The following is an 18957-nucleotide window of genomic DNA, read 5'->3' as shown; positions in this document are numbered from 1 at the left end:
AAATAGCAACATAAAGCAAGCTATAAGAAGTGATTTCTAGGAAAAGCTTCTGAGAAAGATAGGCTGTCTTAGCAAACTAAAGGAAGAGGAGATTTCAAACCCAGTGCATTAGGAGAAAGATGTAAGTTTACAAATGCTTTGTCAAGCAAAAGGGTTATTCGAGCTATTACAGAGACCAAACATGACAAGAAGAAAAAGGTGAAAACTAAAATGAAAGCTGTATCATAACTGTTTAGAAAACTTTAGATAGATTTAACTGAAAGGTGAAGATTTATATGGCTGGATAGTCAAGTCTCCTTAAGGAAGGAAATTAAACTGATGGAATAGCAGTATGTTGTAATACTTCTTTTCAGCTGGCTTCTATCTATTGACTAAAGTAGATTTGTCCTTCCTGTGGGAATCTAAAAAGCCTGAACAGCATAAGGAGAAATTAAGAAGTAGTTGTACTTACAAGCATTATATCTAATTGCCTGCAAACCTGGCATTTTTCATCCACAGTACCTGTGTGGTTTAAGCACACTTAGAAGCTCTAAAACTCCTCTTATCAATCATATTCTTCCTAATCAGTTGGTGCACCTTCTCAATAGAAGCTAGACCTCTAAGTTATGCTAAATCTATGTTGAAAATATTAGAAGTCTTCCTGACAAAAATCCCAAGGAGCTATTTGGATGTGAAATGCATAAATATGGTTGCAAAGTCTGTGAGCTGTTACAGAGGAGATGGACATTTGGGGAAAGCCAAACACAGTAAAAGCACATGTAGTGCTATAATAGGGAAGCTGTTACTTATAAAGACAATTAAAAATTCTTTTCACTGGAAGAGGTTTCAATGACAAAAAACCCCATTTTTCAACCTTTTTAAGGACCTAGGGACTAAGAGATAACTGATTCTTATGAAAATAATATTGCAAAGTCCACTATTTGCTTGACACACACCCAAGAGTATATGTGCATGAAATGCACAGGAGACTGTTTTTTTCCCCTGTTCATACTGAACAGTTTTTGCATTTAGATACTTTGTTCTCTGATAGGAAATGCACATGCAGGCCTGCTGGATGGGGCAAAGAGATCCTTTCTTTTACAGTGCTCACTCATCTCTTTTCAGAAACAGCCAGAGGGGAAGTGAAGTTGCTGTTGGTCTCAATCCTATTTCAAGGACCATTCCTGCATTTTATGCAATATCTGTTTAATATATGCTTCATAAGGGATGATGGCAGGAAGGATAAGACTCAGCATTTAGTGAGTGTCCCAGCCATTAGGCTGTACAATATCTCTGCTTCTTGACTCTTTTTTCTCTACAGAAATGTCCCCAAAATCTGAGAAATCTGAGTTCAAACCACCTCATACTGTGGACAAAAATGCCCCGTACACCTTCCAGTTCTGTTTATACAAAGATATTACACAGAAGTCTATGGGCTAGGAATGCTTCATTTTAGAAGGAAAAAAAAGCAGTTAAAATTTCTATTGTTGTTGAATTCTGGCATATAACTGTACAGCAAGTGTCTCATGTTTTTAAATGGAACTTCCCACACATATTTTCTGGGTCTCTCAGTGGCCTTGCTACCACACTGTTGAACCCACCAGACACTGCTGCAGCTGTGCTGTGGCTCCTCAAAGACTTTAAAAGGTGAGGAACCCGTTGATCTTAGAAGCCGTGAACACCAGGCGTTGGCTGACCATTGGGTCTCAAGTTAGCAGTTCTGAACTTAAATGCTTTTTTTTTTTTTTTTTGGCCTGGCAAGACTGAAAAATACATTCTGCAAACACACTGAATTGTAACATCAGTCACTGAGTGGGAATTCAAGAAATATTGCAGCAGTGATAAGTTAAGCGTGACTTACAGGATTACTAATCTATAATTAAATATGAAGTTTAAACTCTTCATGTGGTTAGATACCTTGAAGATGAGGCTTCATGTCAGTCTGACCTACATCATTATACAAATTTTAATTAATGCTTTCTTCTGGTTTGTACAGAATCAACCAAAACAGAAAACACTTATAGGCACTTCCAAATCAATTGCTAAATGTGATATAAGGCTGGAGTTTGGTTTGTTTGAGTTTGTTTTGGGTTTTTTTTTTGTTGATTTCATTTTAGTTTGGGGTTTTTTACATATTTTATTATTTACTTCAGTCAACTTGTGTATTGTATAAATAGAATTCAATTAATGTCTAACCGTGTTAGCTGGTTATCTGTAATTAATAGTAAGGGGTAGGAGATGCTGATGCATTTAAAACATAGTTTCATTTTGTCTTTCATAGAATAGATTCTTGGAAGACTTCATGATCAGCAATAAAAAGCTAAAAATACACCTCATAGAACTGAATCTCCACTATAATAGGAGACTGAAACCCAGATTTTATAGATATGTGGTGCACAATGATTCAGATAGATACCTGGCATGTTTTCACAGGAGCTTAGATGCATAACTGCTGTAGTATCCTAGAAACAGGTCTTGTCAGAAATTCTTTGATGAGATGACAGGCTTATCTGGTAAAAGTAACCGTGTGGATGTAATAAATACTTGCAAGGCTTAGCACTACATGCCACTCAGGGTAAAATTCCACTTCCACTACTTGATATCAGTAAGGCATGTGTTTAATGGACGCAGAACCTGCTAAATGACAGACTCCAAGATGTCAGAGAGAACTGGGACTTAACAGTCTGTGCTGGCGTTTTGAACAGAAGTGATGCAGAGTTACAATGGCATCCTGAGCAGTGGTAGCTCTCTTGGTTTTTTGATGGAGGTGACACTTTCATCCAGCATCCACTCCATAGTAAGAACTTTGGGGTTCCTCTTCCAAGGGCAGTGGTGAACTGGACTTAAGCGTGCAACATGTCTGAGAGGGGTTTTCATGCCATGAGGATGGGCTCCACCATCCCTGAGTGAAGTACCCCTGTGCCTCCCCACACATTTAGAAACATGGCCAAGATGGCAAAGATGGGGCAGCCATCCTATTTGTGCTGAACATGACCAATATTGTTCATGAATATGAACACTGACTCATTTTTAAGTAATAGAATCACAAAATATTCTGACTTGGAAGGGACCCACAAGGATCATTGAGTCCAGCTCTCAAGTGAATGACACACGCAGGGATCACACCTGTGACCTTGATGTTATTAGCACTATGCTCTGACCAAGAGTCTAGCTGAATAAAGAGAAAGCCTAAGTCACACAGAAAGCTCTGAGCAATGCAGGCCCAAGAGGGAACACTGACCTGGAGAGGACGTGCAGTTGGACATGATGCCTGGAAGCAGCCAAGCCCCTGGGATGAGGCTGTTCCACAACAACCCTCCTGGGCCATACTCACTCTCAGAAGCCTCAGTACCCCCAGGGCAGGGCCTAGCAGGGCAGGCAGCAGTGGGACAGTGGTGCCATGGCAGGCCAGATGTCCCCGGGCTGTGCCACACTGCTCTCTGCCCAGGAAAGGAGACCCAACATCACCCTTGTATGCTCCCTGCAGTGACAGCATAAGACATCTGTCTTCATTTACAGACGTGATGACAGAAAACATGCTTAAACTTTGTGCCTGCAGCCAGCAGAGGGATTCGGGAAGGCATCCCAACTCCCAGTGCTGCAGGCACAAAACCACCTCTCCTTCTATCACTGCATGGATGGTGCCTGACTTCAAAAGTTGGCTGACTTCAAAAATACTGAAGGTCATGTTTGCTGACAATTGTATTCATTATGACTTTTTTGTTTGTTTTATAAATTAATTAAACCACTTTTTTTTTTCCCCTCTACAAAGACAAGCAGACAAGCTGTATTTCATATTCTCCACAGAAAAGCCATGTTGGCAGTTCCAGGCTTCCTGTCAGAGGCTGTGAGTGGCGGGTGCTGCTGGAGACACTGGAAGGGGGCACCCGCCATCTGGAGGCGGGGTGTGAGGTGGTGCCATGGTGGGTGCACACCTGGCTTTCCTGGCTGCTGTGACAGCACCTGCTCTCATTGTGCTCCCCTTTCCCTCACCTGCTGTTCAAACCCTGTTGTTTCACCAGGTGTGATTTGAAAAGGACTGTAAAGCAGCTCGGGATATGAAGGGCATTGCCACTGCCAGTGGCGGCACAGGGAGAGAGGTGACGTATCTGACATGTGCTCTGTGTGATACCAGAGGCAAAACCACTGTCTTGAACCTCTGGAGGATCTCCCTAAGGACTCAGCCAGTGTCTTAAGCACAATAATATAGCCAGGGGATAATGTGTGTTACTATCTGAAGAGACATCACTGGCAGTTAGATGTTATTTTTACTTGTCTACCATTCTTTGAAAATAAAATCTTTTTCTTAATCTGTCTCACTGCCTGGCTTCCAGAAAATGCCAGTGGTAGGTAAAATGAAAATGTTACCGTCAGATATTTATTAAATACAAAATTATAAAAATGCATTATTTGAACATGAAAAGCAAGAAAAAAAGTTCAATTTACTGTAAAAGGTAGCTTTTCTGTGAAGATTTTATCTTCCACTTTTACAATAATACATCATGCTTAAAACAGCAAATGATAATGATAAATTGAGATTGTATATAATGTGAGTCCATAAACATTACAAGTACATAAAGCAATAATGGCAAATATGTGAAAGCCCATAAAGATGAGGAAAATACAGGATTTGAGCAATAAAATGGGAAGCTTCCAAACAACAGATGTAATAAAATACAAAAAAGGGAGAATACTGCATACTTTTTTTCAGAAGTAGTCAGGTTAAGAAAAGTTCCAGGAATAAATAGATTTCTGCTTTTCATAGCATCTTAATTTTTTTTCCCTTCTCAAATTATACTGGCAGCTAATTGTTTAAATCTTGTTAATTAAGATAGTGCTATGAATCCTTATCTAATGCATTACTTGCTATTCACTGATTACTCGTCTCCGTTAAGAAACATCTATCCAGTGAAGAAAAGACAGCCAGTCACACACCATTAAAATGGACAGTGAATTACTGAAATAAATAAAACTTGCAGGCACTTTGTAGGCAACAAGTACAGAAAATGTCTATCCTAATCTGTTCATAAATACTTAGGAGAAGTCGACACAAACATGAATGGGAATGCTTTGTAATTTATTTGGAAATCAAGAAGAGCCAACACATCTATGGTGAAATGCTGGTCTTATTAAAAATCTCCAGGAATTTTGCCAATTACATTAGTACTTTAAGGGTTTCAACTCTGTAATCTCATTTTTATTGATATGATTTAGACGGCTGCAGAGAGTCATGTTTCTCTTACACAAAGGCAGATTCTCAGTGTCTTATACAAATGGTTGATGCCAGCATGCTTTCTGAGGGACTATTCATGAAGTCAAATACCATCTAACAAGTGCAAACAAAAGAGTATGAACGGAAGTACTTAAGATTTTCCTGTCATCTCTATCGTATTTTTAATTAATAATCTCTGCGTCAGAGGATTGTTCAGAATGAGCAAAGGGAATGTACGGTTTTTAGCTTGGTTCCTCCAAGGAAAGGAGTTTGTACAAAATTCTGCCAAAATTCTTTCCATTCCAAGTAGCTTTTAAACCTATAACATAAATTTAACTGAATTTAGCAATGTGGTAGGGAAATCAAAGGAATAATACCAGCAAGTTTCACGAAAACAGGTAGAGACAGATCAAGATGCTAATAATTCCTCCACTTACTCTGCACTCATCTTCTGAGATGTTGAATAGTGCATGCAAGTGACTACACTTGAAATGTAAATCTAGACAAATCCAGTCATTAATATTGACTCATTGAAATGGTTCATATTCATTAGCTGAGATTTTGTGAAGTAGGAAATAGATAAATTCTAAAAGTTTAAGACAGTAATGTGTTTCCTCTCAATACAGATTTTTTATGAATACTGTACTTATTTATGCAAAAGAAAATCAGAAAGTTTGCTGTCTGGACACTGTGCTGGTGTGCTATTAAAATGTATTTCTCATTAAAAGCACATTCAGAGTTACAGAGAAGCTCGCTGGTAACAGACCAAGAGTTCTCCTTGGTATTACAGTAAAAAAATTTTATTAGCATTTGATTATAACTTTCTTATCTAACAGTATTTCAGTTGTTTGAAGGAAAAGTTGCAAGCTTTTAGCATGTACTTGGGTAAACACCTTTAAAATTCAGATTTCTCTAGCACCTCTTTCAGATGTTGCAGGTATCAGGCCAGTTTGTGGTGGACAGCAGATGGCTGTGGATCTACAACTGTGATCCTCTGAGCAGTCACTTCCTTTCTTGCCAAATCCATATGTATGCAGTTAAAACCAAAGGTATGAAAAGGAAAAGTGACACAGCATTGATTTCTGGAAAACAAAGCAGCAGTAAATGAAGCTAATGTTTATCTGATGGGAAAGCACAGCCCTGCAGAACAGTAGGCATAAGACCATTGATTAAATTTTCTCACCCAGCTGTGAGCATATGAATACAGAAGAACAGCCCATCAAGCTGAGCATCCTGACTCCTATCAGTGTCTGTAAGGAGATGCCTTGTAAGAGGGTGAAGTCTTTTCATTCTGCTTTGTTCTCTGTTCTTCACCTACTAAGTGCTACCTTTTCTTTTCATTTCCTGATACTGCATTCTAAGCTATCTGTCATAATTTTAAAATTTTGTTCCAGAACAGAAGCAACCAGCTCAAAGGCCATAATTCTGTGTGTTGGCTGCCCTTTGGTTTTTTTTCACACCATCACTTTATCTACACTGAAGGCATTTTTCCAGCTTGTACCTTTCCAATACATGTGACTCAGCTTTTATTTTAATACTCAGTACTATCCTAGCAGGCTCCCATACATCTTTTATCATAAAACATGATATGCCTATATGTGTAGAGGTACCTCGATGTCACTTCATGAAAATTTCTAACTGTCACAACCTCTAATCATAAATGCATAGGAGAACCATCACCCCCTCTCACCAGGCTGATGCTCCTGCCTGTTGCTCCCAGATGCACTATTCCCTCTAATCATGATGCTGTTTGCTCTAGCTAGCCACCCCTATACTGATACCCCTCACTGTGCTCTTCCCACTCACCACAGTACCACTTAGGTAGTATTTTCACACATTGATTTCAGATCTGAATAGGTTCATTAAAGAGAACCTTTACTAAAGTCCATTCACTTAAGTTACTGTCCTTTGAGACTTTATGGGTTTCGGCTATTTGTCTCTGCTCCCACACATGCTTAGGATGGTTCTTGCACGCTGGGCCTCAAAAGATGAGTCTGGACACTAGGTTTTTTCGGTCTTCAGAATTGTTTATTATTTCTTATCTAAAAAGTCCCTTCTCTGCCCGAAGGATCTGACCAGCAGGGCAGCCAAAGGCACTCTGCCCACCCCCAAGGCGGTCGCATCTTTTATAACAAAAACTACATATGTCATATTTACCTTTCATCCCCAATACCTATCACCCTTATCACCAAGTACACCCTCACCCTAGACCAATCCCCAAATGCCAACACCACTGCAGAAGATGGAAGACAGGAAGAAGAAAGAAGAGCCTGGTGGCACGCCCTGATTCCTCCATCTTGTCTCTACAACCCCCCTGTACCAAAACCCCAAAATTTGTGATTCACCCTATAATGATATCTTCCCTTCACCATTCACACTCGAGTGATTCTCGCAGGTTCCATTTCCTCATACATCGGTGGCACATCCCTAGATGGATCAAAGTCAAGCCACCAAGTGCTTTTGGCAACATTCCAAGACTCTCAAGCCCCCCCCAAGGGTTCTCTCGGTAGCTCTGGACATCAGGAGTGATGCACTGAGCTCCCACAAGACTTCAACAAAGATCCAGCACCATTTTATCTCCTGTCGTTGCAGTAGACCCAGTTGTGATCCTCTCCCAGCTTTCATGATTTCTGTTGTCTGAGTGATGACTAAAGGGGAATCATCTAAGCAGCTAATTAGGTTTTATAAGTGATTCAGCATGTAGGTTCACTGAAGAGCCTCCATCTCTCATAAATATTATCAGCTATCGTTATACCTTGGATCTCAGTAACAAAGAGGCCACTTCACCACTGAGCTACTTCTTCCTCGAAAACAAAAAGCCTCTTCTTAGCTTGATAAATGTCTGCATTTCCAGAAGAATAAAATAAGGACTTTGATTTCAGTAAAACATTCACTCAGGACCAACTAAAGACAATATTTTTGTTTTTTACTTATAAAGGATATGACATTTCATCATAAAGCAGGCATCAATACAATCAAATGGCTGCACTGGCATATTTTGCTTTAGCTTCTAAATGAGGTATGTTTATTTCAGTTTATCAAGAAATGTCATCAGAAAACTTTTTTTTCTCAGATCCTTTTTTTGACGTCTCTGCTTGTAGGACTCTTTCTAAAAATGTGTTGCAATGGCTGAACTTTGGAAGTATTTATAATCTACACAATGAACAAGTGTAGATAGAGGTTATCCATGCTCTCCATTATAACTATTATTGAGAACTGTTTTTTGTGAGCACAAACCCCAATACTTGGGCAGTTGTCCTCATGTTTAAATGTGCTGTTTCTTACATTAAAAAAAGGACTATATTTCTGTTAGGGCTCTAGCAGGAACTAAATAACAAACAATTTGCATAGATGCACATGTGTAAATTAATATACATACGTGCATACTGTATTTTAGTAAATTACTGGCATGTGTTATTGTGCATTGTGACTCATGAATCATGAATCCATTTCACAGATTATCATTTCCCATTAAATTAGTACTTTCCATATGGTATCTCCAACGCAAATCCTACAACCTACTTATTGTGGTTAAAAAAAAATCTTACATCAAGAACACACTGTCCTGGGGCTTGAAAAAATGTTTGAAATCAAATGATTCTACTATGTCTAATACTCTTTAAAGATTTAAGTAATTTTTTCTTTTTTGGCATTATATTTTTAGACTATATCTATTACAAGTTAGCATGTTATTTCTTTGTACTGCTGGACTAGCATAAACCAGAAACAATTGTCACAAACTGGAGAGGATTCTTATAGTACAGCACTGTATTTACCCACAAAGAAACCACTTCATCAAACCACAGTGTCCTTTTGTAATGGCTGTATTAATACTTGTCAAAGTATTGTAACCATTGCACTTACACAGTCAAAACTTTTGTGGGAAACTCATGTGAAATCCTCCCCCTAGTTAACTACCTGAATCTGCTTCTTATGCAGGGTTTTTGTAGAAATTTAATTGTAAGTAGTTCACAGTCATATTTATATTAAAAAAAAAAGGTAGTACTAAAAAGGGTAAAGTGAAATTTTTACAAAATTGAATTTATTTCTGAAAAAATCTGTGTAAAACTTTTTAAATAAAAAAGATACTGGCTTAGTTTACTGTGTCGTTAGAGTCGGGGGTTTTTTTTATCCCTCACATTCTACAGATTTTGTATGAGAAGAAACCATCCAAGTTCTGACTGAATAAGCTCAGTATCTTTGCAGGTTTTGAACATACTTTCCAAGACCTCTGATTGAACAAAGTTCCATTAAAGGGTGGAGTTGTAATATCATTCTCATTTTTAATGAAGTAGGTTGAGATCTTGCTACTGTAAAGAGGACTGGTTCTGAATATGTTTTGATCAGTAAGTTGGAGCATATAAGACTTTCATTGTTTCAGGAAGCCTTTTCTAGCTCCATCACATTCTGCAGCTGGTCTCTAAAGTGTTTATAGACTAAACTGAATAGATTTTGTTCTTTATGTGCTCTCATTTCTCTGCCTGTTCCATTTTTGTAATTGGACAGATAGCCAAAATGACCTCTACTGGCCATCCAGGGCATGAGTTGTTTTAAATTCAACCACTCTCTGTGGTTCACATGATTCATATTTTATTACTTCATCTCCACTTCAGTCTTTGGTTCTGGCACTTTTCCCATGCAAGTGACATTCACACTATATAATTGAGCTTTATTCATGGAACTGTGAAACAGACGGAAAGTATTCCAAAATGTGGAAAATGAAAAAAAAAACCAAAACAAACATCTAAAAACAAACAACTTCACTGTGACATTTTCTTTGCTTCTTGGCTCTGGCTTGCTGACAATGGAGCATTGAATATGTAAATCCATAACTAATGAAGAGTTATATCAGTCAAAGCTAATATTAGAGTAAGGAGTTACATAAATCAATATAGATAATAGAATCTATTTTTAGGGGGTATGGCGTTCTGTTTGCAGGATATGTATATACACACACACACACTTAATTCTTTTTATACTATTAGCCAATAAATACATTACCAAATTCAACTGGTGTTATCTTCAATAGACTATAGAAACCCCCAGATTACATATATACATATATACTTGAATGAAAAGTGTTCACCAGCCATTTTACCCTTTCTTATTCTTAGTACTTCTTTTAGCAAGATTATCCTGGTAATTGTCACCTGAAATTTTCCTCAAAGATTTCTGGGAATTATTCTACTAGAGATCTAATGCATAAAAATTGTCAATAACAAAGATCTACTCTACCAAATGAAGGGAAAAACATGCAGTTGCAATAGTCAGTGGTTTGAAATTATCAGAGCAGCTGACCAACTTAGCAATGAGTCCAGGAATAAAACCAGCAGCAGAACAACTTTCCTCTCTTACCATTGTCTCTCAGCTTTCCCTGGTTTTTGGAGAATATTATTTTCTGTCAATACTGCATGATATGTCAGTGTATGGATAGCAAAATGGCATTCAATTTATTTTTGCTGCAGTGTGGCCTTGCAAAATAATTTCCGGTTTTCTGCTTACTGTCTCTAGAATGTCTTCTTTGACATTACTGTATTTATATTTTTCTTTCCTTCTGCCTGTCTTGTGTAAAATTGCATTTTCCCCATATGAATTTTAATAATCTGCCTCTACTTGCCCAATTTTTGTCTCCCTGCCTCGCTGTAGATGATCTTCCAGTTTTCATTACACTCTTTTCTTTCAAAATAAAATTATTATTGTTTTGATAAGTTAATTATTTTCAATTTTAAAAATAATAAAACTTAAATTATTATTGCAGTGTAGAACTCTTCCTCCTGATGAGAACACAGCAATAAGATGATTCCTGTGATCACTAACATTTAATGTAAATTGTTAAAATAGGAAGAAAACTAGGAAAGAGAGAACATGAACATGAAGCAATTCCATGTAAAGCAGTCCTAATTTGGAAGAAATGTTGGGAGATTGGAGCCCTAACACTGGTGATGATACCTCTATATTAGGGACACAGAAAATTCCATTTCTATTGCATTTCTATTTCTGTGTTCTGGGAGGATGTCTTCGCAGGAAACTACTGAATATTATTGGACAAAAAATGTACTCCATCACTTATGTTGGTGTCAGTCTGTTTTATATATGTAATTCTTTCTTTTTGCAGTTGCAAGTATTTAAGAACTGCTGCACACTTCAGATCTGCCCAGTCTTCTGTCTCAACAATGGCTAGAGACAAATGCATTGGAAAGAGTAACAGAAGACTATGTACAGGGACATGTTTTTCCTTGTAGTCTCCTGAACCCCCAGCCATTTTCAGAATTGGGCATTTCCTGGGTAAGAAACAATTTATTTATTTACTAGGTGCCCATAGAACTGTCGTCTCCAGTACTCCTGATATCTTTTGTGTTAGGTACAGGGGACTTTTTTCTTATCCACTTTTCTTTGCCAAGGAATTTGAGAGATATACTATCTATGCAGTTAATAAACATTGCTTTTGTAATTTGAGTCTTGAACACCCCCTATACCTAGGCATACAATTCTAAGCATTTCCTAAAGAGCAAAATATCTTCAAAAAGAGCAGCTGAAGAAACTGCATTGTAAAGTATTCTGTTAATGAGGGTGCCCATCTGAAGGAAATCATGATTCACGTCTACTCCTTTTCCATATACGTTTGAGTTTGAATCCCATTATTAATGAAGATACCCTAGTCAATAAGGTGCAGTCAAGTTCCTAACACTCTTTTGTCAAAAGTATCTGGTCTCACTGCCTCAGGAATGAAAATGAAAACAAATCTGCAGTTGACTCTGTCAGGTCAGTCCCTAATGCATCCACTGCAGGGTTTCTCTTTAAAATCGGAACATTGTCAGGAGGATTCTGAACATCGTGTCTTACAGCAGTGATGAGCTACCCCTTGAAATTGTTGACTTTGACCTCCTTAACAGAAAAAAGAATCAAGCATACCTATACTGAATCCTTGATGGACTTTTATCTTCCGAGATGCAGACCACTAAGTCAAGACTTTGTTTCATCTTGAAAGTAGGCTTTTCTATCAAAAATTTCATTTTAGATCAAAGGAAATATTTCATGTTGAACAAATATGCCTAATGATATTGGTAAAAATTTTTGCAAATCAATTCAAACTGAACTGATCTCCACATTCTTATATTCAAATCCATTGCTATAGAAGTAGCATTATTCCTGAGAATACAGTCTTAATGAATATGTCTAAACAGGACAAATTATCCAGATGAAGTAATTAGGTGAGGCTGTTCTATATTACAAGTCAAATCAACTCTAATTCAGCATTAGTTAATAGAAAAATAAAAGAAAATAATCTTGTAAACAAGACATGCATTTGTAGAGGACACCGTGTAAATGTAAACAGTGCAGGTGTCTATTAAGAGCCATAATTATCTTATTTGGACTTGGAAGCAGTTTTTAAATATTGGGAAAAATATGGTACTCTAATATGCATTCATGGAAATATTTTAAAAATACATCTGTTCTATTTTCAGTTTTAATTATATTTCTGTTAAGTCAAAAATAATCATCACGCAAGTATAACATGGTTTTTGTCCTAGTGCAAATACATAAAAGCAATATTCAACAGTATATAAGATCTCACATGCCATAAAATTCCTGGATAGGTGCCTTTTTTGGATGTTATTTTGAAGATAGCTATTACTATGGTGAAAGAATCCAGACAGTTGAAGACTAGAAACATAAATATAATAGGAATTATTGTGGTTTAGCTATCAATGTCAGCAAGAGTTACAGACAAATTATGACTAAAGTTTGCTTAATAAAGTAACAAGAACCAAATGGTAATCAAAGTGCTATATAACATTTGATGCTAGGAATCTTCAAAAGAAAGAAAAAAAACCCCAGCATTATGGAAGAAGAGGAAAAAGGGCTGAAGGAAAAGAGGAGGTGGGGCCGGGGGGGGGCAGGGGGGAATTAAATAAAACAGAGAAAAAAAGAAAACTAGCTGCAGTAATATCTGTCATTCATAACTTGCCATAATTATCTACTCTGTAAAATTGCTGCTGTAATTTGAAATGCCTCCCTCCTGATCTAATTGGCAGACTAATGCAATGACTTGACTAAGAACCAGGAATGTAGATCTTGCCATTATGTCAGATTCACTTGGATTTTAATGCAATATTCCCTCAGGAAGGCCCATGATTTAATTAAAAACATTGTGTTTCACTGTCCAGCACAGCACCTGCAGCTCTCTTAGTGTGTGAATCTTGACTCCCTAGAGTGCATTGCACTGACCTTTTTGATTTCCATTTAGTGATCACTTTGCAGATAAATTTTAACTGTTTCCTATTAAGCTCTTAAATGTGCTTCTGTGCCTCCAGTTCTTGAATTTTGATGTTTATCAAAGCATTATTTCAAATTTGCAATGATTTCTCTCCTAAAAGTACTGCTCCTATAGCAAATACAAATAGCAGAAATCAGTCAGCTATGATTTAGAAACTGATTAGTTCCACGGACTAGAAATGCTTCTGAACAGAGCTATACAAAATAGCTTGTCATTGAGTTAAAGCAATGTTTTCAAATTGTTACCAAGCATACTGTATTACAACATAACCTTACATGATACAGTATTTTCTATTCTGAGCTTCATAATCAATAGGGTGCTTTGTCCTGGTTCCTTTTTATGCACAGGAAATAAGTCAAGGAGTTGGAAAGAAGCCCTATCTAGGCAATATTCCAGATCATGACAATATGGCAATGTGGAGATGTTAAGATAGGTGGTTTTATGAAAATCATGACATTTTTAGTTACAAAGAGGTAATCATTCTATTGCTTCTTATCAGAGTAGAAGTGTGTGGAAATGCTTCTGCATAAGGCGGCTGCTGCTGGTGTTGGCAAACCCACTGTTAAGAGAAGCAAAAATTGAAATGAATCTACACCCCTTTACTTTTGAACATAATGAGTTGTCTCTGTTAGCTGGTGGTCTGTACAAGAAAATTTCCATAGGCCATATAGTTTATTTATATTTAATTCCAGACTGACTACAACCACAAACACCTCTAATGGTAATAACACGCAATCAAATAACAAGCAACAAATTAGGTGGTAAATTAATTGTGGTTCTTCATTAACGCTATTGTGCACCTGGTAACAAAAAAGGTACAGAGTCTTTATCTCTGAGTTTTCAGAGCTTCCAAAGACCAGCTACTGCAGTGCTCTGTAAGGTCATATTTTTCTCTATTGAGCACTTTGGAGGAGCCTGAAAATAGGAATGTTCAGCTATTGGATAGTCTCATTTGTATCTCTGGACTGAAAACACCAGGCATACCTACACCTACTGCTCTTATGTATATTCTGATCCATTAGCCCTGCTGAATTAGATACTTAAAACTCTTTGTTAGAAGAATAACAAAGTTATTGAAAGAGAAGTCAAAGCCTTTAAATATATTGAGAATAAAATTAACAGGGACTGATTTACTACTGCCTATAGTAAAGACATTAGAGTTGACCAGCAAAAGTGGATTTATGAACATGTCGCATCACTGGTCAGCATATGTTGGACTGAGTCTACTGAGAAACATAACCTGCAGTTTCTTTAAAATCATTTTCAAAGTGAATCCTTTTTTAGGGGATATCTCAAAATGCCATAGTAATTCTGCCAGTATGGAACTCAGATTCACACTTTTATTCTGAAACAATGTTTATAAGATCTACAAAAAATATCAGGAAAAAAAAGCAGGAGGATTTTCAAAGCTGCTTTCTCATCTCACTGAATCAATCTTAGTCAAAGATTAATCAGCATAACCTATATGTCCTTTTGTCTCCAGTAAACTGCTCCTCTTTCCTTCCTATAAAATGCACATCTTACTGCTTAAAAGGTGTGAAATAATTAAACAGTACAGTGTTGGAACAGGTAATATATCTTCTATGAGCTAGACCTGCCATATTTTACGTTTTTAAGAGTTTATAAGCTCAGGAGAAATTGCTGAAATGCAATCTTATTTTTTTCCCTTTCACTTTGTTCATCACATGGCAGTTCCTGTGGTCAGACACTGAATATAGCAATGAGCTGCAGCAATGGAGAAATCATTAAAGACTTAGGAGGGTGGCATGAAAGGCATAATTTTTTTCAGCCTGTGTAGCAGCTTGTTTTTAAACAGGCACTGATTCAATCTAAGGACTGTCCAAGCAGTTACCTCGTCTTTACAAGCTTCACCTAAGGCTCTATCTTAATCGATACGTTTTTAATAGTTTTACAAGTGTTGTGTCCAGCAATGCTAGGATGGAGAAAGATAAAAATGTGCCTTTCATGACTAATTAGACAGCTCCATGAGGTGGGAAGACAATTTTGCATGAGAGCTTCACAGAGTCCAATGAGGGCTTTGTTGACTCCTCACATGAGAAAGTATTTAAAGGACTTGCCTGACTGCAGGGCTAATACGAGTCTGATATCCTATACAGTACCAAGACTGGATCTCATCCATAAAATCTTGGCAATCTGTCCCATTGAGATGCCAACAATTAATTCAAATGTTTGTGCTAAAGATGTAATTTAGTATCTTAGAATGAGGAGGTTAGCTGCAAACAGGCATGATTGCTCTCAGTGTGCTCTCAAAATAGAGGTGACTGCTTAAGAGGTAGATTGATGCAGATAATTCAATTACTGTTTAAAACTGTCACACAAACTGTTAAGAATCATTTTTTCCTTTAAGATGTCAGTATGGTCAATGGATTTTAAAAGTGCTCTTTATATCATTTTGCATATCCTTCCTCCTTGGTTCTGTCTGAAAAGTGCACTTAATTAGGTTAAAAATATAAGGATTTTTAAAAGCTCTACTAGCTCCAGAAAACAATTCTGATTGGCAGATCCAATTGGGTTGATCCTTATAACATTTGAGACTTTGCGTATTTCTGCCACCTACAGTGCAAAAATAGTGTCAACGCTTAGTATTAAGGGACAGTTCCTACTACTAAAGAGGCCCTAGAGAGACTTGTCACTGCAAACAAAAGTATGTGAACATATCCATCTGTGAAATACAGCTATGGCTGCAAGCTTCCTTTCTGCTCAGTTCTTTTTACTTTTTTCTTAACTTAATGCACTGCAGCTTTAGATTAATTTTCATGCATTTTCTTAAACAAATATGTATAAATTCAAGATGAACAGACATGTAAACATTGCTGATTGAAAATCAAACCCTCAGCTAACACACTTGCTGCATAACTACCTGGCATCTTGGCTGCCCCTTCTGTCAGAATGGCACCCTGCCTGCTCCAAAGTTGATTTGACCCCTCTAGTAATGTGTGGGTGCCAGACAGCACCGACTTCTGCAGAGCAGCCTTCTTCAAGCCACACATGCCATCCCCTCTGCAGGAGCTCCTGCCTCCATGCCAGCAATGAAGCATTGGCACAGCATCCTTCCCCACAATTGATCCCACCTGTTGATGCTTGCACAGCCAGAGATGGGGGAAAAAAAAAATGAAAAACAAACTAGGAAAGAGAGGCAGACAAGCATTTCTGGTTGCCAAAAAGACAGGTGGACTAGCAGCAGGTGTCTGATCAACTCAGGAAGATAACAGGGTGTCAAAATGTTTCTAACAGAAAATGCAGTACTTCTTGCAGGACTCCATCCAAAGACAATCAACATATCCATCCGTGATTTTGGGGGACAGCCTTTTATATTCTTTGGTGATAAGGTAGAGAGAAAATAAGTCCATAGGGTTACAAAAGCAACTCAAATACTGGCTAAATATTGTCAATAAGCTGCAGCACTATTATCTTTTCACCAACAAAATAGTCATATAGATCATGAAAGGCATGCTAGGAAGGTTTTATCTTTGACGCACATGAGGCCTTTTTCAAACCCACATCGGAAAATGCTTGAGGGAAACCCTGATCCCTCTTGAACTGGCTATGCCAAAAGTTTATCTTTTGCTCTGAGTGATTAATAGGTATTGAGGTAAATAAGCTTACAAAATATCAAAATATGATGCACACAGATCTCATGTTTTCAGCACTGTAGAAATAGGAAAGGGAACGGGAGTTCCTTTAGACTGAAGGAATCTTTGAAAGAAAATGCCAACAGCAAAGTCCACATTTCTTACAGAAATATCTAAAAAGTACCATCCAAAAATCTGTGCAATTTGCAAGGCTGAAATGTCCTTTTGAGGTTAAAATTAGCAATGCATCTGTCTCTAAATAAATAAATGAATAAAAATCCTATCATTAATTATTATCTTTTCATCAGTATCTGGGACAACTTCCCAACTGGCTGAAATTCTTTTTTTTTTTTTTCTCTTTCTTTATAGAGCCATCATGATGTGTGGTCAATTGTGGCTGGCTATTACATATATTTTTCCTTGCTTTTCCAGTGGGATAATCCTAATATGACATTTTCTTCCTCTTTGAAACGTATATGAAAGAAAAGGAAAAAAATTCTTCCAGATCTAATTATGTGGATAAATATAAATCAGAATTACCTTTATGGCAGGAGTTTGGGACTTTCAAAGAAGCCTGCTATCCAAACACAGAATTTACATCATAATGATATATTTTGCTGCCTCATGCCAAGAATGGAATCCAGAACCTCTCTTACTTTTCCAGGCATGTTTTTATATATCCAATGACAAGAAAATGCATACAAAATTATGTGAAGCAAAATGTGTATCTAGGACTCCCCAAACCCACCAAAACAACTAAGGTACAGTGTTACTACCTTTCCTTTTCTTTCCTTTCACTGATTTAGCCTTTTAGGATACATATAGACACTTATATGCTCTCTAGAGGCCACTTAAGGCTATTAAAAGTTTTATCTATTCTGAACACCATTTTGTCTAAATTTTTCCTTCCCTTTTAGCTTCATTTGGATTTGGGTGTTTAGCTGCCTTGGACGCTGGAAAAAAATGGCCACCAAAACTAAACAAAGGTTCATTAAGTTGCAAGGTTTAATAATGCAGGCAGTGCCAACAAATAGGAAGGTTATTTGTTCTGTTACTCCTACTGCAAAGAATGCAGATATCCTGGCTCCCTCCATGGAGTAACTGAGGGGCAAGATTTCTAGGGTATATTGCCTAAACATAGGCATCTGATTTAATTTTAGAACATGATGCCTGGTTTACAGTTGCTATTCTGGAAAGGAACATATTTTTCAGCCTTTGCAGATGTCTGGATGAATCCAAAGGTGCAAAAATAGTACTTGGCATGAACATCTAGTGAACCTCAGACCCTCCTCATACTTCTCCTTTGCACACATATAAAGCTTTACTCTGCTTCTTTGCCTTTGTTTTTGAGTGTAGGTGTCGTGGAACCAGGGTGGTCAAAAGGGAAAATGAGAAACTGTCTTTACAGCCAGCATCTCAAGAATCCTGTGCTCAGGTTTCTTTCGATAATGACAATAAAATGCTGTGTCTTTCATTTCTCTTTATGGCCACACTTTTCACACAGTCCTGTGTAAGGCAGTTGAAAGCTATGAGACAACATCGAGAACAGGGACAACACACTGGACAAGAGGACAACCCACTGAGCAGAATTAAAAATTAATGTGATAAAAAAATCAAATGTCAGGTACATTACTTCCTACATACCATACAGTTTTTAAATTATATTTAATTCAAATTTTTTTACTGCATAACTTTTATATAACAATATATAGCAACAATTTCAACACTGGTTAATGAATGTCCCAGGATTCTCTTGTAAAATTTGAGATTTGGTATGAAAGCCGAAATCTGTCCATATATACATGTTCAATTTCCATTTCTTTAACTTGAAGGTATCTCGCTCAAGAAAAACCAAAATCCTAATAATTTAAGTACTTGCTGTTGGCACAGAGATG

General features: G+C 37.3%; 1 protein-coding gene and 1 long non-coding RNA gene across 2 annotated transcripts in view; one reads left to right on the top strand and one right to left on the bottom strand.

The window, feature by feature from the left end:
* Positions 1 to 18957, bottom strand: part of CSMD1 (CUB and Sushi multiple domains 1) — a 1067000-nt gene that overhangs the window by 1003890 nt on the left and 44153 nt on the right. The window lies entirely within an intron of this gene.
* LOC132325444 (uncharacterized) overlaps positions 1 to 18957 on the top strand; it is a 38265-nt gene that overhangs the window by 6965 nt on the left and 12343 nt on the right. Inside the window, exon 2 of the long non-coding RNA XR_009485938.1 lies at positions 11307 to 11476. This is a non-coding gene — a long non-coding RNA (uncharacterized LOC132325444). The remainder of the gene's footprint in view (positions 1 to 11306; positions 11477 to 18957) is intronic.

Source organism: Haemorhous mexicanus, chromosome 3 (assembly GCF_027477595.1).
Source record: "Haemorhous mexicanus isolate bHaeMex1 chromosome 3, bHaeMex1.pri, whole genome shotgun sequence".
NCBI lineage: Eukaryota > Metazoa > Chordata > Aves > Passeriformes > Fringillidae > Haemorhous > Haemorhous mexicanus.
The sequence above is the reverse complement of the archived record's forward strand: the minus strand, read 5'-3'. Positions and strand labels throughout refer to the sequence as shown.